At 42.9% G+C, this 26836-nt stretch overlaps 1 protein-coding gene across 1 annotated transcript in view; it reads left to right on the plus strand.

Moving 5' to 3' along the window:
• Positions 1-374: 374 nt before the first annotated feature.
• Positions 375-26836, plus strand: part of LOC149451012 (vomeronasal type-2 receptor 26-like) — a 46937-nt gene continuing 20475 nt past the window's right edge. The window contains exon 1 of the mRNA XM_089691160.1: positions 375-506. The gene's annotated coding sequence lies outside the window, so the exon portion shown is untranslated. The remainder of the gene's footprint in view (positions 507-26836) is intronic.

The following is a 26836-nucleotide window of genomic DNA, read 5'->3' on the forward strand; positions in this document are numbered from 1 at the left end:
ATATGAAGATAACTAAGAAAGCCAATATATGTTTGAAGATATTATAAGAGTTTTAATAAACATGTTTGGGTTGGTGGCACCAGACAGTATAGCAAAAAATATAACACAAAATTGTATAAAAGATGTGAAGAACAGTAAGAAGATCAATTCACATGCACTGAATAACAGACCATCCTGCTGCTTTCATACTGAGATCTATAGAAACTGATCTAGTGCCAATCTGCATTGTACTGAATGTGAATGCATCTCTGTATCATCATGAGAAGAACCATGAGGACGTTTCATCTACGGGAGGTTCTGTTTTATAGCAGTGTGCTTTTCATTTTAGTATGCAGATCCACGATGAAATCTCCTACCACTGCATGTCATCTCAGAATAAGGACAACTACTGGTAACTATGAGGACCAATTCCAGGCTGGAGATATCATAATTGGTGGAATCTTTTCACTGAGCAGCGAGGGAGATGATGATGTCTCTCCAGAAGGACCCACCCTAGATTGTTCAGAGTAAGCTTTGGTTGATCTGATTCCCTTTGTTCTGTTGTATTGTAATTGTAGATTTGATGCATACTGCTTTACCAAGGGCAAATACAATTTAGTTATATGTTAGGGAACTGTAAAGAGCTTTGTAGCTTTTACAAATTAAAGAGGTCCTTTCAGTAACTTCATAAAGCTGAAAGAAAATGAAATTCCTGATGTCACAATCTATAGCAACAGAATATTTTATTCTGAAAAGCTTCATGTTTTATTACTAAGAATAAGTTTACACTTGAAGTTGGGGGGGAGTAAAAACAGCCTGAAAAGCTGTATTTTACCACCTTCTGACTGCCCCCCATGGCAGCCATACAGGAGTATACACATGTCATGGTTGTGATGTTTTGCATTGCAGCACGGTGAACATTATCCCCCCGATGCTTTCAGTGGGTGGTACTGTCCTCCGAACACATTGAGGGAAAGTTTTTTTTCCAGTGAGTTGGGAATTGTATGCGTAAATGAGACTTAAGAATGTATCCTTGAGCTCCAGTCCAGCAATTCTTTCCTCGGTTGAGATGATGCCATTAGTCTTCTCTTCCCCATTGATCAGACTGCAATGTTGTAACTTCCAGCAAGTGACAAGTGGAGATGAGTTTTGAAATTCACCAAACTTGATTTCAGCACATCATTACTGGATGAGGTGGACAGGAGGGGCTGATCTCCAACTTATCCAATCATAAATAACCTGAACAAGGGGTTCTATGAATGGCGGGTGTGCTGAACATGCTTCCCTTCCCCCCCTGTGGTCAGTGTGCAGTGGGGCACCTGAGCAGGATCCAGAAGTCATTATATGGTGTATTGTGGATATTCTGTATGTAGTAGCACCATCTTCTACACACATTTCCACCTTCCCCAACAATTCATCAGGAATAAGATACATATACATTGTGCCAATCTGGATGAATGTTAGTATGCAATACATAGAAATCCTGGAGTTCAGCTTTAATGTCTCCCTTCTCTCTGTAATACACTCATTAATGTCTCTTCTGTCCCCTCCATGTTCTCCTGCTCTCTGTAATACGCTCATTAACGTCTCTTCTGTCACCTCCATGTTCTCCTGCTCTCTGTAATACGCTCATTAACGTCTCTTCTGTCACCTCCATGTTCTCCTGCTCTCTGTAATACGCTCATTAACGTCTCTTCTGTCACCTCCATGTTCTCCTGCTCTCTGTAATACGCTCATTAACGTCTCTTCTGTCACCTCCATGTTCTCCTGCTCTCTTTAATACGCTCATTAATGTCTCTTCTGTCACCTCCATGTTCTCCTGCTCTCTGTAATACACTATTAATGTCTCTTCTGTCACCTCGATGTTCTCCTGCTCTCTGTAATACACTATTAATGTCTCTTCTGTCACCTCCATGTTCTCCTGCTCTCTGTAATACACTCATTAATGTCTCTTCTGTCACCTTGATGTTCTCCTGCTCTCTGTAATACACTCATTAATGTCTCTTCTGTCACCTCGATGTTCTCCTGCTCTCTGTAATACACTCATTAATGTCTCTTCTGTCACCTCGATGTTCTCCTGCTCTCTGTAATACACTCATTAATGTCTCTTCTGTCACCTCGATGTTCTCCTGCTCTCTGTAATACACTCATTAATGTCTCTTCTGTCACCTCGATGTTCTCCTGCTCTCTGTAATACACTATTTATTATCCTCCTAATCTCGGTAATATAATGCTTATTACTTCCATGCTCTCTGTAATACTCTATTAAATATCTCCCTGCTGTCTCTAATACACCATTTAACCATGTCTTGTTTGGCCTAATTTAATAATACGGGAACACTGTTAACTTGGGTGGACATCATATGATGTCCTCCTGCTCGTGAACCCTTGGGATCTGTGACCTGCTGTGTTCACCGGGTCATTGTACCAGGTCGCTGTGTATGGCCCTGGTACCATGTGATCACTGTGACCAATCACATGTCAGTTGTACACAGTGGCTTTCATTCATAGGCATTGTTTACTGATCACAGTAATCACATGGTGCAGGACTAATCACAGCAAGCATGCATTATATGATAGTTGTGGCCAACCACAAAGATCACAAAAGTGCAGAATGGCACATAAATGATGCCATTTATAAAAATAATGGCTTATAACAGTGATCATCACTGTAATAAGCAATCATAGTTTTACAAAATCCTGATCACCTCCCCAGAGTAGTACAGTGTGACCATGGGGACATTGTATTGCTCTGGTCACAGTATGTAAAATTAAATTGACAAAAAAGTGTGACAAAAACACTACAACATCAAAAAACTTGCCATGCCCCTTATTAAATATCTTGAGTGTTTACTTTCCAAAATGGTGTTATATTGGGGGGTATTTGTACTGTCCAGGCATTTTACCGCCTAAAGAAATTAAATATACAGTATATCTCATAGTTTGTAGATTCTATAACTTTCACACAGACAAGATAATAAACACTGATTTGAGTTATTTTTTCCAAATAAATGTAGCAGAATACATCTGGTCTAACATTTATGAAGAAAGAGTATTTATTTGCAAAATTTTATAACAAAGAAAAGTTTTTATTTCAGACTTTTTTTGGTATATTTTACATTTATACAGTGGGGCAAAAAAGTATTTAGTAAGCCACCAATTGTGCAAGTTCTCCCACTTAAAAAGATGAGAGAGGCCTGTAATTGGCATCATAGGTAGACCTCAACTATGAGAGACAAAATGAGAAAAAAAATCCAGACAATCACATTGGCTGATTTGGAAAGAATGTATTTGCAAATTATGGTGGAAAATAAGTATTTCTGGCTCCCATAGACCTGTACCTTCTTCTTTAAGAGGCTCCTCTGTCCTGCACTCATTACCTGTATCAATGGCACCTGTTTGAACTTGTTATCAGTATAAAAGACACCTGTCCACAACCTCAAACAGTCACACTCCAAACTCCACTATGGTGAAGACCAAAGAGCTGTCGAAGGACACCAGAAACAAAATTGTAGACCTGCACCAGGCTGGGAAGACTGAATCTGCAATAGGCAAGCAGCTTGGTGTGAACAAATCAACTGTGGGAGCAATAATTAGAAAATGGAAGACATACAAGACCACTGATAATCTCCCTCGATCTGGGTCTCCACGCAAGATCTCACCCTGTGGGGTCAAAATGATCACAAGAACGGTGAGCAAAAATCCCAGGACCACATGGGGGGACCTAGTGAATGACCTGCAGAGAGCTGGGACCAACGTAACAAAGGCTACCATCAGTAACACACTACGCCGCCAGGGACTCAGATCCTGCAGTGCCAGACGTGTCCCCCTGCTTAAGCCAGTACATGTCTGGCCCCGTCTGAAGTTTGCTAGAGAGCATTTGGATGATCCAGAAGAGGATTTGGAGAATGTCATATGGTCAGATGAAACCAAAATAGAACTGTTTGGTAGAAACACAACTTGTCGTGTTTGGAGGAGAGAGAATGCTGAGTTGCATCCAAAGAACATCATACCTACTGTGAAGCATGGGGGTGGCAACATCATGCTTTGGTGCTGTTTCTCCGCAAAGGGACCCCGACGACTGATCCATGTAAAGGACAGAATGAATGGGGCCATGTATCGTGAGATTTTGAGTGCAAACCTCCTTCCATCAGCAAGGACATTGAAGATGAAACGTGGCTGGGTCTTCCAACATGACAATGATCCCAAACATACCACCCGGGCAACGAAGGAGTGGCTTCATAAGAAGCATATCAAGGTCCTGGAGTGGCCTAGCCAGTCTCCAGATCTCAACCCCATAGAAAACCTTTGGAGGGAGTTGAAAGTCCGTGTTGCCCAGCGACAGCCCCAAAACATCACTGCTCTAGAGGAGATCTGCATGGAGGAATGGGCCAACATACCAGCAACAGTGTGTGCCAACCTTGTGAAGACTTACAGGAAACGTCTGACCTCTGTCATTGCCAACAAAGGATATATAACAAAGTATTGAGATGAACTTTTGATATTCACCAAATACTTATTTTCCACCATAATTTACAAATAAATTCTTTCCAAATCAGCCAGTGTGATTGTCTGGATTTTTTTTCTCATTTTGTCTCTCATAGTTGAGGTCTACCTATGATGCCAATTACAGGCCTCTCTCATCTTTTTAAGTGGGAGAACTTGCACAATTGGTGGCTGACTAAATACTTTTTTGCCCCACTGTACAACACAAAAAAATACAAAACTCCAGCAGTAATTAAATAACACAGAAAGAAAGCTCTATTTGTATGAAAAAATGATCCAAATTTCATTTGGGTACAGTGTTGCATGACTGACTAATTGCCAGTTAAAGTAACTCAGTACTGAGTAGCACAAAATGCCTGGGCGTGAAGGTCAAGTGATTAAAAAAATGCCCCATGATATGAATCACATCATCCAGCAATCCAGGAAATCCTTTTCAATCAGGAGGAATGACATCTGCCAAAACAAAATAGCAGACCCACCAACACATTCACTGCTGCTGATAAATTATAGAGTCTACAGACCAGGGGTGGACTGACCATTTGGAAACTCGGGCACTGCCCGAGGGCCCGGGGTCAGTAGGGGGCCCCATAAGATGTCCCTGGTACCTTTTTAATAGTCTTTTTTGAGTTTGGGCAAGGACACAGGGGCCCCATGATCCCCTATTGCCCGGGGGCCCCATGAGTTGTCAGTCTGTCCCTGCTACAGACTATGGTATATATTTGAAAATTGATGTACTGATGGCCTATATCATTTCTAGAGGCCCTAAAATGTCAGGAGAGTACAAATCCCCCCCAATACCCATTTCTGGAAAGTAGACAGTCCGAGGTATTTAGTAAGGGGCATGGCAAGTTTTTTGAAGTTGTGATCTTTTTGTCACAATTGTTTGAAAAAGTGTTCGAAAAATTGTGACTGGTGACAGTATGTAAAAAGTAAATAAATAACTTTTAATTCAACTTTTAAACATTTTTTCTTTAGTTTTTTTACATACTTTCATTAGAGTAGTTCCGTGTTACCATAATGTCACTGTACTACTCTGGGGGAGGATCAGGATTTTTTTTTCTTTTTACACTGGTATTGCTTAGAACTGTGAAGTTCACTGTTATAAGTAATAGTTTTAGCTGTCATAAATTGGTTTCCATTCATGACAGCTTAGTTGCTGTTGACATGCTGTATATGTCTACAGCTAATCCCATGTTACAGGTAGTCAAATAAATCAGAGACGAATTCTCCTGCACTCTAGGACCCAGACAGGTGGCGAATGGATGGAACCAGACCTGGAAAAATCGTCCACCAATGCATAAAGGGTTGTGCGGCTCCAAACAAGGCTGGGGAAGCCCGACCAATACTGCAGAATGAAATGAAAACGAGAAGCGCACCAACCTTGCGCATTACCTCAGTAACCAAAATTTATTATTAATTGTAAAAATATACTCACAAACAGTGAATGAAATCAGGCATGTAAGTCCTCAAAGGGACTTGAAGGTAGCGCAAATCCCATCAAGGGGATGGATATTCAGTACACTGACGCGTTTCGAAGGGTGTCCCTGATGAAGAAATTTTGGTTACTGAGGTAATGCGCAAGGTTGGTGCGCTTCTCGTTTTCATTTCATTCTGCAGTACAGTCAAGTACCATGTGGTAGCTGTGGGCCAATCACAGCATCACTACAGTAATCAAGCTGTCATTAATTGAAACCCATTCATGACAGTTTTGTTACATAAATATCATGTGATTGCTATGATTGGTCATATCGATCACATGATACGCCAGCCACTCATAGCAGATGGGTATGGAGTGCTGTGATCCGCTGTGTCCACAGGACACAGCTATCATGGGATCGGGCCGTTGCCCCTGGCCTGTAAATGTACTGTGGGCAGGCAGCAAGTGGTTAATAAAGGACTTGTCAAAGTGGGTGATTTATTTATAGTTTACTTATTTTTTTGGGTAAAGGATCTATGTGCCCCCGACTCATTCACACAGAAGAAGGTGGGATCTGGGGGTCACCTTATTTTGTGAAGTGGGTTCCAGATTCTGATCAGCTCTCTACCCGAAGACCCCTCAACCATAAGTGTGCGCAGTCTATTGAATTAGGGCGTGCACCCCAAAGCTCAAAACACACACGTGTGTATATATCCGCAACCACCCGCAGTCAAAATGAGCAGCTCTGTAGAGATGTGCGGGGCTGCCATTTCTTCTTAAGGGCACCCCCATGCCTCTAAACCCAAAGGGCGCTTGTGTGAGTGGGAACCATAGAGAAACTGCATGGTGTACAAGCACCATATGATTTCCCTGTGGCTGCATTTTGAAAATATTTTTAGGCGAGAAACGCAGGCGCTGCAGCCCCCTTCAAAGGAATGCACTGACGTGCCTACGCAAATGCAAGCTGCAAACCCACTACAGTGTGAACCTAGCCCAAGTTCACCCTTCTGAACATTTTACACCTGTATTTAGGGTGTAACATATTCAGCATGTACCCCCTCCAACTCCCCTCTGTTACAGAGGGTGGAAGATCCTCTCTCCCTGCACAAAAACAGCGCAGCCATACGGGACTCCGCCCACTTGGTCACATCATTCATTCACAGTTTCCTGTGAATGAAAAGACTACCTACAAGTACTGTCAAGCATTGCGGCTGATGGCTTGTAGTTCTCAATGAATTGTCAGGGTGCCGGTGAGTGTTCTCATAGTTCATTGATCTTTCTCTCAAGAAACTGCCTGTCTGTATGGGAGGTAAGGGCAGACAGCTGTACTGAGAGTCTACAGGAGCCTTGCATTGATTGAGGGTGAAGTGCTCTGCAGGCTCCTTAGAAAAAAAATAAATGCAAAAAATGTGCATTTATTATTTTTTTTTCATAAAGGTGAACGTATCCTTTAACAGAAATCCTCCCTTGCTCCTCCTGAGTCCCATAGTTTTATGGGACTTGTAGTTGTGCAACCAACACAGCCTTGGGGTCATAGGCAGCATTCCTCCTCCTCCAAACACGGCGAGTTGAGTTGATGCCAAAGAGCTCGATTTTGGTCTCATCTGACCACAACACTTTCAACCAGTCCTCCTCTGCATCATTCAGATGTTCAGTGGCAGACTTCAGACGGGCCTGGACATGTGCTTTCTTGAGCAGAGGGACCTTGCGGGCACTGCAGGATTTCAATCCTTGTCGGCGTAGTGTGTTACCAATTGTTTTCTTGGTGACTGTGGTCCCAGCTGCCTGGAGATCATTGACAAGATCCTCACGTGTAGTTCTGGGATGATTCCTCACTGTTCTCATCATTATTGACACTCCACGAGGTGAGATCTTGCATGGTGCACCAGACCTAGGGAGACTGACAGTTGTTTTGTGTTTCTTCCATTTGTGAATGATTGCACCAACTGTTGTCACCTTCTCACCAAGCTGCTTGGCGATAGTTTTGTAGCCCAGTCCAGCCTTGTGTAGGTCTACAATCTTGTCCCTGACATCCTTGGACAGCTCTTTGGTGGAGAGTTTGGAATCTGATTGTTTGATTGCTCCTGTGGACAGGTGTCTTTTATACAGGTAACAAAATGAGATTAGCAGCACTCCATTTAAGAGACTGCTTCTAATCTCAGCTTGTTACCTGTATGAAAGACACCTGGTAGCCAGAAATCCTGCTGAATGATAGGGGATCAAATACTTATTTCCCTCATGAACATGAAAATCAGTGCATAATTTGTTAGACATGCATTTCTTTTGAATTTTTTGTTGCTATTCTGTCTCAGTGTTACAATACACCGAACATTCAATATTTAGACTGATCATTTCTTTGTGAGGGGCAAACATTCAAAATCAGCAGGGGATCAAATACATATTTCCTTCACTGTATGCTGCTTCTACTCACACAGGTCTGACTTTCTTCTCTCCTGGAACAAAAAGGGCTCATGGACTGAAGAACCGGACAGATCCTGTGCCTGTGTTTCAAGCAAGACACAGGACTGTGCTGTGATTGGCTACAGCCGAGCAGCAGATTCAAAGCCAAGATCATTGGTCGAAAGCTGCTGACCAATGTGTGCTGTAGCCAATCACAGCACAGGTCAGCAGGGGGTACGCACCTGTGTAATGCAAATCCAGAAGCCAGGTAAAGAGGTCCTGGTTCTTTGCCATGTGTGGCTAGTAATATATGTACTGTTTGTGGGCCACAAGTGGTTAAGTGATAGTGTGAGGTGTTTTTGGTGAACATTGTTTTTTATGCTTTTTTTTCCCCTTTTAAAAATAATGCAGTGGTGTGCCTGACAGCAAAAAACGCTGCATTTCAATCACCCCAAATGTGAAAAAAAAAAATGCTTCTAACACAAAAATACACCAAAAATATAACAATTACTAACATATGCCCCTTCCTATAAGAGGCCACTATTCTTATTTAACCACTTCCAGTCTGGACACGTTCACCCCCTTCCTGTCCAGGGCAATTTTCAGCTTTCAGCGCTATCACACTTTGAATGACAATTGCACGTTCATGCAACACTGTACCCAAATTAATTTTTTACCATTTTTTTGAGACAGATATAGCTTTATTTTGGTGGTATTTATTGGGATTTTTATTTTTTTTTGCTATGTAAATGAAAAAGTCCAAAAATTTTGAAAAAAAGTGTTTTTTTTATAAACGTTTGCAAATAAATAATATTTCATCATAAATCTTGGCCAAAATTTATTCCGTTATCTTTTTAGTAAAAAAAAAAAAAATCCAAATTAGTTTATAACCAAAAATTATAATTTTTAAACATTTAATTTTTAAATTTTTATTTTATTTTTTTATATTATTATTATTTTTTTTTTTTTTTTTTTTACATACTGTCACCCTAGCAGTACAGTGTCACCATGGTGACACTGTACTACTTGTGGGGGGTGATGAAGATTTTTTTTTTTTTTTTTTACACTGATTGCTTTTACACCCATATAGGATGTAAAAGCAATCATTTCTCTTTCTCTCTGGCTGCATTCTTGCACTCATTGAGAAGTACTGAGTGAGCTGTGATTGGTCACAGCTTGTCACATGGTACAAGGCTGTTGTGAATAGCCTTGAACCATGTGACCTCTGTGATCATTCACAGATTTCACACGTAGTAAGCAATGATGTTACAAGTGACATCTTGCTAACTACTTTGCATGTGATCACTGATTGGCCAATCAGTGATCACATGATCGGGACCTCGTACAGAGGTCCCGTCCGACGATCGGTGTTTCACTGTGTCCAGGAGGACACTGCGGGCACCGGATCGCGGTGCTGCGCGCTCCCAGGGAGCGCGCACAAGCAGGGTTTATAAACGGCCACCCGACCCTGCAGTGCCACCGTCCGGCCGGTCGGGAAGTGGTTAAGAAAAGTAGCTTTTTAACAAATGGGTTGGCAGCAAAAAGTGGCTGCTGTCCTCAAACTATCCACAAAAATCCCATAAATAAGTATAAAAACAACAGAAGGCAGCTAAAGGATAATGTTCCAACAGCTAGTAGCAAAGATATAGTAGTCCCAAAAACAGATTTGGGTAAATAAAGATCTGTGAATAGGATGGGGGGCCGCAGAAGAGAATGAACCTCACTACTACAATTCACAGAACCTGAGCAAAGTTTGTAACTGATCCCCCTAACTACACTCCCCCTATGCTTACCCTGTCCTCTCACTAGTGCAGCTCCAACACACTGACATTCGCCCAATGAAAGTGCATTTCCATTCATTCTCCGTGGATAGCGCAAAATAATGAATGTAAATAGATTATAAAGGGCAATGTTCAATTGTAAATTATTGATTTAAAATGGAAAAATATATTTGATTTAAAATAAATTATTTACATTCACAATGCACAGGATTAAGCCTATTTATACTCTTTTTTTGCCTAGAGCAGAGAACTCCAAACTGTCTAAAACAAAGGGCCAGTTTAATATCCTTCAGACTGTAGAGCATGCCCCAAGGGCCAGATAAAGGCAAGTAATGGGCTGCATCTGGCCCTAGGGGCGCAGTTTGGAGATCACTGGCCTAGAGCAAATGAATGTGCATTTTCACTGGACAAATGGCTACGTGTGTTCTTTATGCATCAACCCCTATGACTACTCTCCACTCACCTTTTTATAGTGAGAGGCTGGGTTATTATTATTATTTAGGGGGCAGCACAGTGGCTAAATGGTTAGCACTTCCATCTGGCAGTACTAGGGTGAATGGTTTGAATGCCAACCATGGCACCACCTGCCTGGAGTTTGCATGTTCTCCCTGTGCCTGCGTGGGTTTCCTCCAGGTACTCTGGTTTCCTCCCAAACTCCAAAGACATGCTGGTAGGTGAATTGGCTCCTGTCTAAATTGGCCCTAGTATGTGTATGTATGAATGTGAGTTAGGGACCTTAGATTTTATGCCCCTTGAGAGTTAGGGACTGATGTGAATGTACAACATATATGTAAATGCTGTGTAAATTGATGGCGCTATATAAGTACCTGTAATAAATAAAAATTATTATTACTACAGGTACTTATATAGCTCCATCAATTTACACAGTGCTTTACATATATATATTGTACATTCACATCAGTTTTTAACCCTCAAGGGGCGTACAATCTAAGGTCCCTAACTCACATTCATACATACACATACTAGGGCCAATTTAGACAGGAGCCAATTAACCTACCAGCATGTCTTTGGAGTGTGGAAGAACCCAGGGGAAACCCACACAAGCACAGGGAGAACATGTAAATTCGAGCCAGGTGGTGCCTTGGTTGGGATTCAAACCAACAACCATAGAGCTGCCAAGAGGAAGTGCTAATCATTTAGCCACTGTGCTGCATCTCCATTATTGGCTGCTTGAACCTTCAGACCATCAAAGGCAATATAGTGGTGATGACCAAAATTCACCATCCACAATTCAGCCAAAATTCACCAGTTGGAGGTAAATGGCAATTTACCAAAATATATTAATTTGTGTTTGATGCTGGTCCCTGTTAATAAAGGAGGAGTTTCTATTCTAATCCCTTCCTTCAATTTGTCAAAGTTTTGTAATACAGCAATTTTAACACTGAATATAAATGGAGGTTTATGTAATCATCCACTTGTTGCAATGGTTTGTCAGTAATTAAATTCACGTTTCAAAGCCCAACTCCAGGGTCATAAATCATAAGATGCACAAGCCAACCTTAAGAAATGTAAAAAATAGGATTTTGATGTGTTTTAAATAAAAATAATTTATCTTTACAGACCACGTACACGACCATTTATACATCTTCTCATTTTCTTCCAAGCCATTGATGAAATTAATCAGAGTCCTGATATTTTACCAAATATCACATTGGGTTGGCATGCATTGGATTCATGTATGGATACGAGAATGGCTGTAAGAAATGTTTTACATATTTCATCTGGACCAAATAAAATCGTTCCTAATTATTGCTGCATGGACCATGGACAGTTGGCTGGGGTTATTGGAGATCATTATTCCACCGCAACAGTACCAGAGGCTCAGATACTTGGTGTATATGGGTATATACAGGTATATTTTTCAAATTAATTAGTTGGAGTAAAAAGATCTTAGCACCATGCAATGATCTTTTCATACCTATAAGGCCACAGTATGGTCTGATACTTTCAGCGTCCAACAAGGTAAACAGAAGGTATGCAGCTCTTAACCACCTGACCTCCAGAAGATTTTACCCCCTTCATCACCAGGTCATTTTTTGCTATCTAGTGCTGTGCTACTTTAACTGGCAATTGCGCAATCATACTACACTGTACTAAAATTAAATTTATATGATTTTTTTCACACAAGTAGAGCTTTCTATTATTGGCATTTGATCATGTAAATGAAAAAATAAAATGATCACATAAATTAAAAAATAAAATGAAAATTTTGGGGAAAAAACTCCAATATTTATAAAACATATCCAATAAAAAAAAATTAAAAAAAAAATCAAATTTCTTCATAACTTTAGACCAAAATGTATTCTGCTACATGTCTTTGGTAAAAAAAACCCCAATAAGTGTATATTAATTGCTTTGTGTGAAAGTGTAATGTATTTAGTATGTGCTGCTTTTCCTAAGAGATCTGGCAGTTTTTCTACCTGTTTTGCAGGGAGAAGAAACATCCAGATCGCTGCTCTGTGTACAGAGCCCTGTGTGTTTGTTATTGGCCACAGCCAATCAGCAGGTCTCAGCCATAAATCAATAGCTGACACCTGCTGACAAAATTGCACTGCGTCCAACCACAGAGCCAGTCAGCAGGGGGCATGTGCGTGCACGCCCCAAATCCGGAAACACATTTACAATCTTTATTTATGTTGCCAGGCCTGCAGCTGCCTCCTAGTCTACCATGACCAGGAGGTAAATGGTGTTACAGGTAGTGATGAGCTGAACACAAATGAACTGGAGATGAAATTCAAATAAATCATCAAAAACAAATCAAGGAATATCTTGGAGAAAATAATAAAGACCAAGAAAACAAAATGGATCATTTTTACAGTGAAAATTTCACAAAAAAGAAAAGAAGCTAAAATCTAGAAAGAAATGTTGGAAAAGAACTTAATCATGAATTCTAGAAAGGACCTATTTAAAAGCATGTGTTGTGCATGTTGCATTTGCACAGGTACAGCAGCCTATTCATTTGGGCCGCTGAACCTGAAGGAAACACTGAAAAAGGGTCCCTATACCATTTTTAAAATTCCAGCCGCATAGAAACCACATGGTGCTTCTCCATCAGGCCTTTTCCCGCACCCGATAACATGTTGTGTTTTCAGATGCATGGGGGTTCAGGTCAGTCACCACTTCCGTGTTAGGACATGGCAGCCCATGTCCTAACACGGAAGTGTTAGGACATGGGCTGCCATGTCCTTACACGGAAGTGGTGACTGACCTGAACCATGTTAGGACATGGCAGCCCATTTTTATGAAAAAGAAAGCAGAAAGTCAGTGTGACGGGAGTGACTTTGGGTGGGGGGCCCATGGAACACAGCCCCCTTTGGAGAGGTGGGGAGACCCCTGTCTCAGCTCCCCATATCCCTATTATGTGTAAGTCACCCTGTGCCTGTTAGGGGTACAGGGTGGAATGTCCTGATATTGTGTAAACATGTATAGGTGGGGTGTGGGGTTGTTCATTGTTTAATGCCATGTGGTTGTCCCATTGTTCTATTGTGTCTGGCTTGCGAGCAAACTATTATGGGATGTATGTGTTTATGTGTATTGGCTTGGTGGGGGTGTCTGCTGTGTGTCTCTTGTTACTAAATGTATTGCCCCGCCCTGTGTTAAAATAAAGCAGTCTATTTCCTGTTTGGTTAGCGGTGGTGTCCGTGGTTCTGTGTTCGGACAGGGAAGGTTGAGTCTAGTGGAAACACAGGTTGCTTCCGTCTTCCGTTACAGTCAGTATAACAAAGGTTTCCCACACAGAGGTTCTTCTCCAGCAAAAAAGACAAATGAAATGCAAGCCTATCTGGCCACTCATCAGCAGCACTGCTGCTTTTGTTACTGGTCCCCAGATCACCATCTATTCCATGCATACAGCGTTGAGCTTCTTGGATGCAAACAGCCTTATGCCCCGTACACACGATAAGAAAATCGTACGAAAAAATTTTGCGGAACCACTGATCGAACGATTTTCTCTTCGTTAATGAGCAGGATGTTTTAACCGATAACGATATTGTGAATGAAAAAATCGGATTGAACAACAGTGAAAAATGTTGTCGTTTCACATACGAACTACCGATTTTCTATGCGGTGGTATAACGGTCGTACATATAGGGAATGTAATAAACGATATTATACTCATTGCTGTTAACTGTTGTGTATATCGATCGTTCTGGCCGGAAGGGCGTGGCTACAAGATCACATGCACACCGCATCACTTCCACTTGTACGGAAGACGTCAACACTACGTATTGCCCGGCTAACAATTTTTTTAGATTGGTTAATGTGGGCCACGATTTCAACCAACGAACAAACGCGTTTCGGTCGTCGGATGACCGATCGGTCGATTTTCTACTCGTATATTCCCACCTTTATGCTCCTTTAAGCTCACAGGCTCAAGTTCCTTAATGCACACAGCAACTATTTCTGGATAGAGAGTCTCTCTTAATGGCTGTAACACCAACTCCCCTTTACTCCACCTGCAACTCACTAACATTATAAGGGCTGTGTGCTCCTTGGCCCACAACCTGCTGGATGACCACAAAACCTAGACACTGGGTTAGAGATTCCATCCTGCCAAAGAGTCCTTGAAATCTCTAAACTATAGAGCCCCAATCCAGGGTCCGGAAAATGATGGAAGACATGAAAATGTCAGAGTGGTCACAACCCTTTTGCACCCAAAGCTTGCTTAACTTTGGGTGCAGAAGGGTTGTGACCACTTTGATATTTTCATGTCTTCCATTCTTTTCTGCTTTATGCTTTATGCTCAACATCTAAGTGTATGCCTTGTGGTCATCCAAGTGGCCCTTTGATCACCTCCTGCACCCGCCCATACAAAGATTTAATACCCTACAGTTGTGGTTTGTGGTCCTCCCCACCCAGCCATGGGTGGAAATTTTTGCTCCCTCGGGGTCTGTGACGTTGGACCATGTGGCCCCTGTGGGCTTTCAGGTCGATGTCGAATGAACTTTTTATGTTTTCTACCAATCTATGTACCGTCATATTGCCCCTGATGAAGATTATATAGTTATCAAAACGTGAAAGAGACTGATTTATTTGTATCACAATGAAAGTGGCTGTTGCGATGTTGAATTATGTGTTATTATGTCAAGAGGTACAAGTTGTACAATTGTACATGTTTTGAAGGCCAGAATCAAAATAGTTTTTATTGTTTTTTTTAAATGAAATTTGTATAAATTAAATAGGACAAGGCATCTGCACGGGCATTTTTTGGAACCAGGCCGGAAGGTAATATCGAAGTTAAATCTGGCAAAGAATAGAGCCCATTGCGCTAAATCAGGATAAGATGTGGAGATCCCTCCAGCAGATGTTGCCATTCTTGCAGTGCCAGCTTTATCACCAGCAGTTCCCGATCAGTGATGGTGTAATTATTTTCGGCACCCGAAAACGTCTTAGAGAAGAAGGTACAAGGACGGAGCTTACCATCATGCATTTTGAGAAAGAAGGCCCCCACTCCCAAAGATGAAGCATCTACCTCCAAGAAGAAAGGCTGGAAAATGTCCGGACGTATGAGAATAGATGCAGAGAGGAAGGTGGATTTTAGTTTGTGGAATGCCTCGACTGCCTCAGGAAGCCAGGTTCTGGCATTGGAACCCTTCTGGGTCAAAGAAGTGACTGGGGCCACCAGCGAAGAATAGTCAGGAACTGGTGATAGAAGTTGGTGAATCCCAAGAAGCGCTGTGTGGCTTTCAAACCAGAGGGCTAAGGCCAGTTGGAGATGGCTTGGAGTTTGTCAGTATCCATAAGCAGCTTTTTATCTGTGACTATGTAGCCTAGAAAAGGAACCTGGGTTTGTTAAAAAAGGCACTTCTCCAACTTTGCATACAGGCGGTGATCCCAAAGATGTAGAAGAACAGTACATACGTGCTGACGATGAGTTTCCAAATCTGGAGAAAAAAATGACTATGTCATCCAGATAGGCAATGACACAAACATACAGGAGATAAAAAAAATGTCATTAACAAAGTTCTGAAAGATGGCTGGCCAAAGTGCATTACAAGATATTCATCATGCCCGTCTCTGGTATTGAAAGCGGTTTTCCACTCATCACCCTCATGGATCCTAATCAGATTGTATGCTCCACAGAGGTCTAGCTTAGTGAAAATTTGAGCATCCTGGAGTCTGTCAAAGAGTTCAGAAATCAGAGGTAAAGGGTACTGATTCCTAACGGTGATAGCATTGAGACCTCTATAATCATTGCAGGGCCGGAGAATACCATCTCTTTTCTTCACAAAGAGGAAGTCAGCCCCAGCAAGAGAATTGGACTTACGGATAAATCCTTTCTGCAGATTCTCCTGGACGTCCTCAGACATGACTTGAGTCTCAGGAATGGAGAGAGGGTAAACTTTACATTGAGGTGGAAAAGTCCCAGGTTGGAGGTCAATAGCACAATCATAGGGACGGTGAGGAGGCAAACAGTCAGCAGCTTTCTTACAAAAGACTTCTTGGAAGGCCTGATAATGTGGAGGGAGCATCGGAGAGGTGGTGACCACAGCCACGGGTACACAAAGAGGTGTACGCACTTTAGGGAGACAAGTCCGATGGCATTGTGACCCCCATGATAATAATTTGCAAGAGTTCCAGTCCAGATAGGGTGAGTGTTTCTGCAACCATGGAAATCCAAGAATGATGGGACTTGTGGACTTAGGGAGGATCAGGAAGGAGATTTCCTCATGATGAAGAACACACACTTGCATAGTTATGCAGTTAGTTCGGAAGCGTAGAGGTCCTAAGGCCAAGGTAGAGCCATCAACTGCAGATACTGACAAGGGTGTCATCAAGGGGAAAAGGGGAATCCCCAATTCAGCGGCCAATGATTGTTCAATGAAATTTCCGGCTGCCTCAGAGTCCACATAAGCCGAAACCTGATACGAGTTCAGAGCCCAATGGATAGAGACAGGTATAATAAATCGAGGGAAGTTGGTGGAGTTCAGTTTCTGTTCTAGATCACCTCCCTTAGAGTGACCTAGACCCGAGAGTTTCCTGGACGGTCTGAACAAGACTTAATTACATGACCCTCAGCCCCACAGTAAAGGCACAGACCAAGTTTTAGGCGACGCGATCGCTCTTCTGGAGTAAAGCATGTTTGGCCTAACTGCATAGGTTCCTCGGATGTCGGTACAGTTGCAGAGGAAGATCAATCAGGGGATTTTTGGAAAACAGGAGCTAACGAACCCACTTGGGGACCAGACCTTTCCAGATCTCGCTCCTGGAAGCGGACATCGATTTGGATGCTAAGAGCAACCAAGTCATCCATGGTAGTGGGTATGGTTCTTCCAGCTAGTTCGTCCTTAATACAGCCTGATAGACCCTGCCAAAAGGTTGCAGAAAGGACCTCATTATTCCATGCCAGTTCTGAAGCTAAGGCGCGAAACTGAACTGCATACTGACCAACCGTCATGCTACCTTGACGAAGCCAAAGAAGGGCTCCCGCAGCAGATGAAGTCCTGCTGGGCACATCAAAGGTTTTCTGGAAAGCTTGCTGGAAGGCTGGGAGACTGTGAATAGTGGGATCTTGATGCTCCCATAGTGGCGAGGCCCAAGCCAGTGCTTCACCCGAAAGGAGGGAAATCATGTATGCCACCTTGGAACGGTCAGTAGGAAAATGGTCGGATGCTAATTCAAAGTGAATGGAACCCCGATGAAGCCCCGACAAGCTTTGGGATCACCAGAGAAGTGAGGCAGTGGAGGCAGCTGGAGTCTCGAAGGACTGTGTTCTACTGAGGGAACAGCGGGACTTGAAGCAACAGGAACCTGAGCAGGAGCCGGGATAGGAGCCGAAACAGAGGGTGAGAAAGTGGACACAACCTGCAGCTGATCCAAACGGGAGGAGAGTTCCTGCAGACAGTGCATAATTTGTTCTTGATAGGCCTGCTGGACATCGACTCTCTGCACTAAACATAGAAGTTGTTCCTGGAGAGGCTGCAATGTCTCCAAGGAGCTCATTGCCTGAGAAAACTGTCAGCATCTGTGGTAGTGAGCCCTTGTAGATATTCAACTTGGGGTTCCCCAGGGCGTGGAGTCTAAACCCCAGCCTGCTTCTTCACCAGAACCCCTGATGGTGGGGATGGACTTTCAGCAAGCTGGGACCAGGTTGCGGCCCCCGGGTACGCCCAGCTGAGGATGTGGAGTCCGCTCGCGAGAGCAGAGTACAATGGGAGGAGACAAACAGAATCCAATAGACTAGCCGAGGTCAAGATGGGCGGAAGATAAACACGGTTAGTGAATGAAGCTGGGGTCGGTACATGAGAGTCAATTGCAGGATACAGGAGATAGCAACACACAGGAGCTCAGACAACTAAGAAGTTGCTCAGGCAAAGTGGTCTAAACTGAGCATGTCTTATATAGGCAGGTAAACAAAGAGGCGAGGCAGGAAGTAATGGAAGGGAAGGAAATAAAACCCAGAGAACAGCAGACGACACCCATAGGTTAGCACAGACAAAGCACACATGTGAAAGGGATCAGGAATAGCACTGCAGCAAGGATGTAAGAATACACAAATAAGAAACTGCAGGCTAACTTGTGACACATTCCACTGATTTAGGAGAGCATAGATTTCCCGAAACAGTGGGGGATAGTTAGCCTCAAACAACTGAGCATAAGTTGGGGTTATATGAGTGCCAAAGTATTTAATAGATGACATGCACCAGTGGTATGAGTAATTTTGTTGGAGCAGTGAAAGGTCTTGGGATGGGATATTAAGGGGCATAGCTTCCGTCTTTGAAGTGTTTATTTTACAGCCAGATAGATCACTAAAAACTTGTAAAAGTTTATGCAAAGCAGGTAATGACAAGTGAGGTTTAGTTATAGTCAATAGAACGTCATCTGCAAAAAGTGAGAGTTTGTATTCCTATCCCCCTCACAGTCACTCCCGCTATGTGAGGGTGTGCTCTGATCGCTACTGCTAATGGTTCAAGACACAACACAAATAGGAGTGGGGACAAAGGGCATCCCTGTCTAGTTCCGTTGAACATGGGAAAAGTATCGGATGTGGCATAGAGAAGCTTAACCTGTGCGGTAGGCTGTGAATACAGTGCCGTAATAGCTTTAAAAAAAGGCCCTTGTATTCCCACATGTTGCAGTAATTAAAACATAGAGGGCGATCCCAACTGATCAAATGCCTTTTGAGCATCTAAACTTAGCAATAGAGCCAGTGTTTGTGAGCCATGGAGTACATCAACTAAATTGATCGTATGCCTAGTGTTGTCTCCTGCCTGTCTCGCCAAGATAAATCGCACCTGATCATTGTGTATGATTTTGGGAAGCAAAGGAGCCAAACGCTTTTAATAATGCTATGGACCTGTAGTTAGCTAGGGTCGTTAGGTTTTTGCCTGGTTTGGGAATGTTGAAATTGCGAATGAGGTTCTTCTCCACTCAGCAGAGAGGAGTAAAATTCCAATAGGACAGGGCCTATATCTGCGATAAATTGCTTGTAATATGTGTAGGAAAACCCTTCTGCGCCTGGCGCTTTGTGCAACGGTAGTTCCTTAACAACTGTACACAGTTTCTCCATAGTAATAGGTGCGTTCAAAATTAATCTGTCTTTCCTTTTCAGTTTAGGGAGATGAAGGGCTGAAAAAAAAGTGTGGAAGGAATCTCTATGGAAGGTGGGGTGTATGTCTGGTGATAAACAGTTGTAAAGCTTACGATAGAAGTCTCTGAACACTTGGGCTATCTTTTGGGGGCAATGGGGACAAGGTGCTTTGGAGGGCATGTGGCTTGGTATCGTTCAAGGGGGAGGGGGGGTGCTTGCTCCTCTCCTCGCCCCTTCCTTGACCTGCCAGGCTGCATGCTTGGATAAGGGTCTGGTTTGGATTCTGGAGGGGACCCCATGCCTTTTTTAACATTTGTTTTTAATTTCTGGGCAATGCCAGCAATTCTTTTTACATTCAGCTGTCAGTGGGGAACCACACTGACAGCTGAAACATCAATTAATGTTTCACAACTAAAATACCGCATGACTTCATAATGTAACTCGTGTGGTATTTTAGTAACTGAGCGGAGTCTTACCACATACTCAGATGTGGTAAGATACCGCTCAGTACATTGTTCGGTTCGTGTTCGAAGTTTGCCGTTGAACATTCTGTAGGTTCGGATGTTTGACCGAGAACCGAACAGGAGGGTGTTCCACCCATCACTAGTCAAGACTCTATGCATTTCAGATTTTGCTTCAACAGAATTGCTGCTGATTTAAAACAAAATCAAATTCATATAATTCTGATATTTCTGACATATGACCTTGCACCATATTATATATCAAAACAAAACATAGATGCATTCATATAGTCCGTAATGATACTATCAAAGAAGAATGAGGTTTTTCAGTGTAAGAAACCGTACACCCCCAGCCAAGTGAGGAGCGAGGTGGCCTGACTGCACATATCAAGCAGTCTACAAATAGATAAATTATTACATTATTGTCATAGATAATATAAATTGAGGGAAACAAATCATACTGTTACCAGCCATCATCACAAGACCAGTCACCCTGTACAATCAGAGAGAGTAGCAGTGACCGATCTATATAACAAAGGAATCCTACATACTGTAGAGGCAAAGTGCAGATGTATTTTCATGCTGGATTCCTGCACAGACCTTCAAGAAATGCACAAAGAACTGCAAGATTCAAGATTCAAGAAAGAATGGCTCTTGTATTTAGACAATATATGTGAAAGTAGGTAGGTGGTCTTTTTCCTGAAGCCCTGTACCCTTTTTAGAACGTGCATCGCACGAAACGCGTCAGAGGGGCTACAGCACATGGACATCTAGCCACCACATGTGGCCAACATCCTATGGTCAGTAACATTTGTGATTTTATCTTTTTTGACCAATAAACCTATGTCAAACAGCATCACACTATGTGGCGTCCTTTATTGGGCTCTTTTTGAGAGCACCATCTCCCACAGTGCCTAGTTGGACTAAGGAGTACTTTGACGCCCAAACTGCTTGATGAACCCTGGTAACTGCTGATCGTGGTGAGACAGAGGATGATATGGAGTGCGACCTGACCAGAGCCTTGATGCCAGAGATGTTTTGAAGATTATCTATATCTCTCTATATGCGTATTTTATACGCACTTCTGGTGAGTGCGCAATCTATTCGCTCCTAGGATTTTTCACCTCCCTTACAGCTATTGATCTGGGACGTGGACTATTCGTGTGCTTTATCTTTTCCCATTGAATAGCGCACTGTGTATTATTGTATTTCATTTGTACCTAATCTTAGGACATTTTACTGAGCATTTATATTTATATTCATACTCACTTTTACTGAATATTCTTTCTTGTGTTTTGACTCAAGCGCTGCACCTATCCCTCTCTTTTTTATTGTTTATTGAAAGGTTGGTTGGTTACCTTTTTTGGTGTTCTAGCTGCTTATGTAGACTTTTCTGTAGCGCTCGCTATACCTTTTTTTATATACTGTGGGAACTTGCTTCAACTGGTAGAGCTTTTCTTGTTTAAGCACACAGCAACTCGCTTCTTTAAGGGCTTTTTTGCCCACTTTTATTTAAAGAAAGTTCAAATAACACAAATGCTTCCCACGCAGGGGTATCCACCATCAATAAATACCAACAAAGATTCAGCCTCCTGGCTTGTACACAGTTCACTGTCTGTCTCCTGCAGACTCTTCCCAAATTATGGCCACTAGCACACAGCTAGCCTGGCTTTCACCTGACTCCAAGGCAGAGACCTCCTGTCTGCCGGGGTGGAGACCTCCTGACTCCGTCTGCCGGGGTGGAGCCCAGAACTATGGTTAGGACTCTATAAAAAGGCCTGCACACACCTGTGCAATCAGTGTGCTGGGGGTTCTCAAAACACGGACCCCGGATTGGAGATTTCATCCCTCCCAGATCTCTTTGAAATCTCCAGGCTCCAGATCCCAAAACAAACTTAATGGATAAATGAGGAAACGGAAAAGCCAGTTTCCTCTGCAATAAATCAACTCTCTGGAGCCCCTCAACCTGCCTGGTTGAGAATCCAGGGTTTTCAGCTTGATTATGACAGTGGCATGACACCGCACTGCCACAATACTTTTGGTCTTTTTCCTTTGTTCCTTGGGGGCCCCCTCAAGATACCAACGGTCTCACCTGGACACAGCTACGAGATCTCGGAAAGTGAATGCACTCAAGTCACCTCAGTTGCGATTGCAAACACTTCAGTTTTATTGGCATAACATCAGGGTTATTCTACTGTAGTCTTTGGGCAAACACACCCTCAGACCTTCCAATCAAATACATGTACATTTTTTTTTACCTTAACTCCACAATTATTTGTATGAGGTTTGCATTTTCACTCTTCTGCTTTATCTATCCTGCCATATCTGGTCTAACGCCCAGACCATGGCTGTAATCTGACCCAACGCCCAAGTTGTGGTTAAAACTTTTCAGAAATGAGAGTAAACCTTATCGGCTTTTTTGTAAAGTTTGCAAAAACACTTATTTCTACATGAAGCTGACATAGACAGTTTTTTTGTTTAGTGTGTACATATCTCATATATGTATGTTAAACTAGCATCTGGTATTAGTGTATACAAAATGGATTCAGTTATATTCCATTTAATCCTTTCAATATGTGTTTAGCATAAATTTCCATGCTAAGATATTAGAATATTGTATTTTATTCTGATGATTTTCAGATAAGTTTTGGAGCGATGGACTACTCTCTAACCAACAGACACATTTATCCACATGTGTTCAGAACAGTTCAAAATGATCACATCCACAGTACTATAATAACTGAAATCCTAAAACACTTTGGCTGGACCTGGGTTGGGATATTGGTGTCAGACGATGATTCCGGGGAGAATGCGCTTCAGACACTAACCAAGTCCATGACAGATAATGGAATTTGTGCTGCCTTCATAATTAAATTGACATCCGATATTTCTGGCAATCCTAATTTTTCAGCATCCAAAACTTTACAAAACTCTAAAGCCCGTGTGATAATTGTGTACGGATCCTTTTCTGTCCTCTTTTTAAAATTTTTGATACAAAATGGAAAAGAGCTTTTTGACAAAACCTTCATATTTCCTCCATCTTGGACCTCCAGTCCTTTGAACGATGACGCAGATTATCTGGCAATTAATTGTAGCTTGGCTATAGAACTTTCTGTGCAGCGGACTATAAGAGCTGAGGATGTTTTTCACAGCATTAAAAAAAACCCCAAAATTGCTAATTTACTGAATATGACATTATTTCAGCAATCTATGTCCCTTGGTGAACATGGAAGTACTTTCTTTGTAATGAATGGCACAATGAGTGGAGAAAATGAAACTATAGAATTTGTTGAACCCAATGTAAATAAATTCCTGTCCTCGGGTGTGGCTCCATATGTGTACTATGCAGTAGAAGTCTTGGCTAAAGCTCTGCACAATAGGCATTTATTTCTAAAATGGAAGTATGGAGACGAAAACATTGATTACAAAGTAAGAAAGTGACAACGAACCAATCATTTTAAATGCTTTTCTACATAGCCACTTGATGACTGTAACCTCTGATCCGAGATCTCCTCTGTGACAAATGGGCCCAGAAGCGAAAAACATTACATCCCTCCCAGGTTCAGAGCTGTCATTCCCCAGCACCTGAAGCTGGGTAAGCAGCTAATCAAGCACAATATCTACTTGATCTGCTGCAGTTGAAAACATTGTAGACATTGCCTGGTTTAATATACACCTGATGTTTCCATAAGGAGAACCTAACCTGCCAATACGATCACATAGCAGGGTTGTTTGCTAGAGTTAAATGAAAATGTTATAAAAACAAATTGTAATAAAATAAATAAATGTAAAAAAAAATCTGAAAGCACCCCTATTGCCCAGCACATACTGTATAGGTCCGGAAAGGGACAAAAAAAGGCCCGGCCATTTTAGACTGAGCAGCCAATTTTTCTGGTTAGTGACAGAATATTGAGGATGTCTCTTTGCAGGATAGGATGTCTCTTTTGTTGGATGAGATGTCTATTTGCTGGACTGGGCTGTCTCTTTCTTGGATGGGATATCTTTTTGCTGGATGGGGATGTCTATTGGATTGTGATGTCTCTTTGTTGGATTGGATATCTTTTTGTTTGGTGAGATGTCTCTTTGCTGGACTGGCCTGTCTCTTTACTGCATTGGGATGTCTCTTTGCTGGACTGGGATTTCTGCTGGATTGGGATGTCTCTTTGTTGGATGGAATGTCTCTTTGCTTTGACTGGGATATCTCTTTGCTGAATGGGGATCCAGCAAAGAGACAACCCAGTCCAGCAAAGAGACATCCCATCCAACAAAGAGACATCCCATCCAGAAAAGAGACATCTCCATCCAACAAACAGATACCCCCATATAGCAAAGAGACATCCCAATCTAACAAAGAGACTTCCCATTCAGCAAAGTAACATCCATCCAGCAAAGATACAGCCCATCCAGAAAAGATACATCCCGCCCAGCAAAGATACATCCCGTCCAGCAAAGATATATGGCATCAAGCAAAGGGACAGCATGTCCAGCAGAGACCGCTCATCCAGCAAAGAGACATCCCATCCAGCAAATAGACGTTCTGTGTAGCAAAGAGACAGCCTGTCCAGTAAAGAGACATCCCATCCAGCAATAAGACAGCCCATCCAGCAAGGAGACAGCTCATCTAGCAAAGAAACATCCCATCCAACAAAGAGACAGCCCATCCAGCAAAGAGACAACCCAATCCACCGCAGAGGGGACTGTTTGGCTGTCACAGTGTGCCAGCTGGTGAAGGAGAGAGGCTGCCATTGTCCCTTCAGTGCCACTGTGTCTGCAGCAGCTGGCCTGGGAGGTGTCTGTGTATCCCCTGCAGAGTCATCTCTGTCTCTCCTCCTGTCAGCCCTGCTTTAGGACTAGCCACATAGCAGAAGATGAGCGGTGGCCATGGTCTGTGTTAGCCCTGTCTCGACCATGGTCAGTCTGGTCATCAACAGGCTACTCTTCTTAGGCCCGGCAGCCTGGTATGCCCTATCGTCAGTCTGGGCCTGAGCACATACACACACACTGCGTACATTTATATGTAAACAGCAATTGTAACACACACATAAGATATTGTTGCAAATATTGGAGCAAGAGCAATAATTCTAGGGTAAAAATTCAAGGTTACCTCTAAACCAATAACATGTAAAAGGCTGTTAAAGCATTGGCTATGGACAGTTTGGGGTACTGTCGTTTTTGCCAGAGCACAGTCACCTGCTTACGCAAGACAACCCCATATTTCATACCCCCCCCAAAAAAAAAGTATTAAATTGTGCCTGTATGTACTAAAATTAATTTAGTTTATTTTTCCCTGAAAATATGTGTTTGTATGTGAAGAATTAAAAAATTGCCTGCGTAGAAAAGTGTTAAGCGTTCCTCACCTTTGTTTGCTGCTAATTCAGAGCTGACATTGTCAGGCAGGGAGAGTGTGAAGCTGATAAAGTTGTGATCAGAGAAAGGATAAGGGGTGTTAGAGAAATAACAGGGAGTGCATAGCTGGGTAAATACAAGGTCAAGGGTGTTGCCATTGGAGAGGGTGGTGGATTGTGACCCCTGTGTTAGGTTAAAAGAGGAAGTTAAGTTGAGTAGTTGAGAGGTGGCAGGGGTGTGAACATTGACTGGGATGTTAAAGTCACCGAGGATGATGGCAAGCACCTCAGAGAAGAGAAAGCATGGTAGCCATGCTGAAAAGTCATCGAGAAAGCATGAAACTGGGCCCGGGGGCCAATAGATGACTGCGATTCTCAGACAAACAGGAGAAAAGAGACGAATACAGTGCACTTCAAAAGAAAGGAGGGACAGAGGGGCAGGAAGAACCTGGAATGTGCTTTGCGGGGAAAGAAGAAGTCCAACTCCACCCCCTTTTCGTCCGCTGGGTCCAGGCGAGTGAGTCCAGAGGAGACCACCATGGGAGAGTGCAGCTGATGAAACAGCGTCGGAATCCTGGAGCCAGGTTTCAGTAATAGCAAGGAGGTTGAGGGAGTGGAAGAAGAAGAGGTCATTGAAAGTAGAGAGTTTGTTAGAGGCTGAGCGGGCATTCCAGAGGGCACATAGGAGGGAGGGGTTGGTGCGTGGAAGCCGGGGAATTGAGATTAGAGACTGAGGGTTGCGGCCAGAGAGGGGAGGCTGCTGCTTCTGTGGGTTGGAGTTTGATGGTGGAGGGCCAGGGTTTTGGGGCAATGTCTCCAGAAGTTAGCAGTAATAGGAGGGTGAGGGAGGTGAGGTGGGAGCGAGATTTATATGAGGGCAGATGCCGCAGTGCTTTTGTAGCGGTGACATTATGTGGACCAAGAAAGAGCAGGAGATAAGTGCAATGATATTGAGAGGGCAGAAGTGAGGGTAATGTGTGCAGGTTGTGTGGTGGGGAGGGGGGATAAACAAGAGAGAGTTTGAGAAGAGAGGGCATTATAGTAACCAAGAGAGTTAGCAAGAGCATGCTGGAGAGAGGAGAAATAAAAAGAGGGAAGAGCACATGCAATCTACTTGAGGTGGAGCACTAATGTTTGTACTTGCCTTAGTTAAAGTGTCGTGTTTAACCATTAGCCGCCCGGCCAATGGCCATCTGGCGGCCGGAAAAATCCTTCAGCTTTCCGGGTGGACGCGTCCTCCCGGGCATGCGCAGTTTGCACACCTGCAGAGCCGCGCAGCGGCGCAATCTGTCACTGGCCGTGTAGCTCGGACACGGCCAATGACAGATCTGAGTACCGGCCCCGTTGCCGGTACCATGTGACCTGTTGTGACCAATCACAGCAGGTCACATGACAGT

Source organism: Staurois parvus, unplaced genomic scaffold, assembly GCF_062004578.1.
Source record: "Staurois parvus isolate SC_StPar_1 unplaced genomic scaffold, SC_StPar_1.0 ptg000552l, whole genome shotgun sequence".
NCBI classification, from domain to species: domain Eukaryota; kingdom Metazoa; phylum Chordata; class Amphibia; order Anura; family Ranidae; genus Staurois; species Staurois parvus.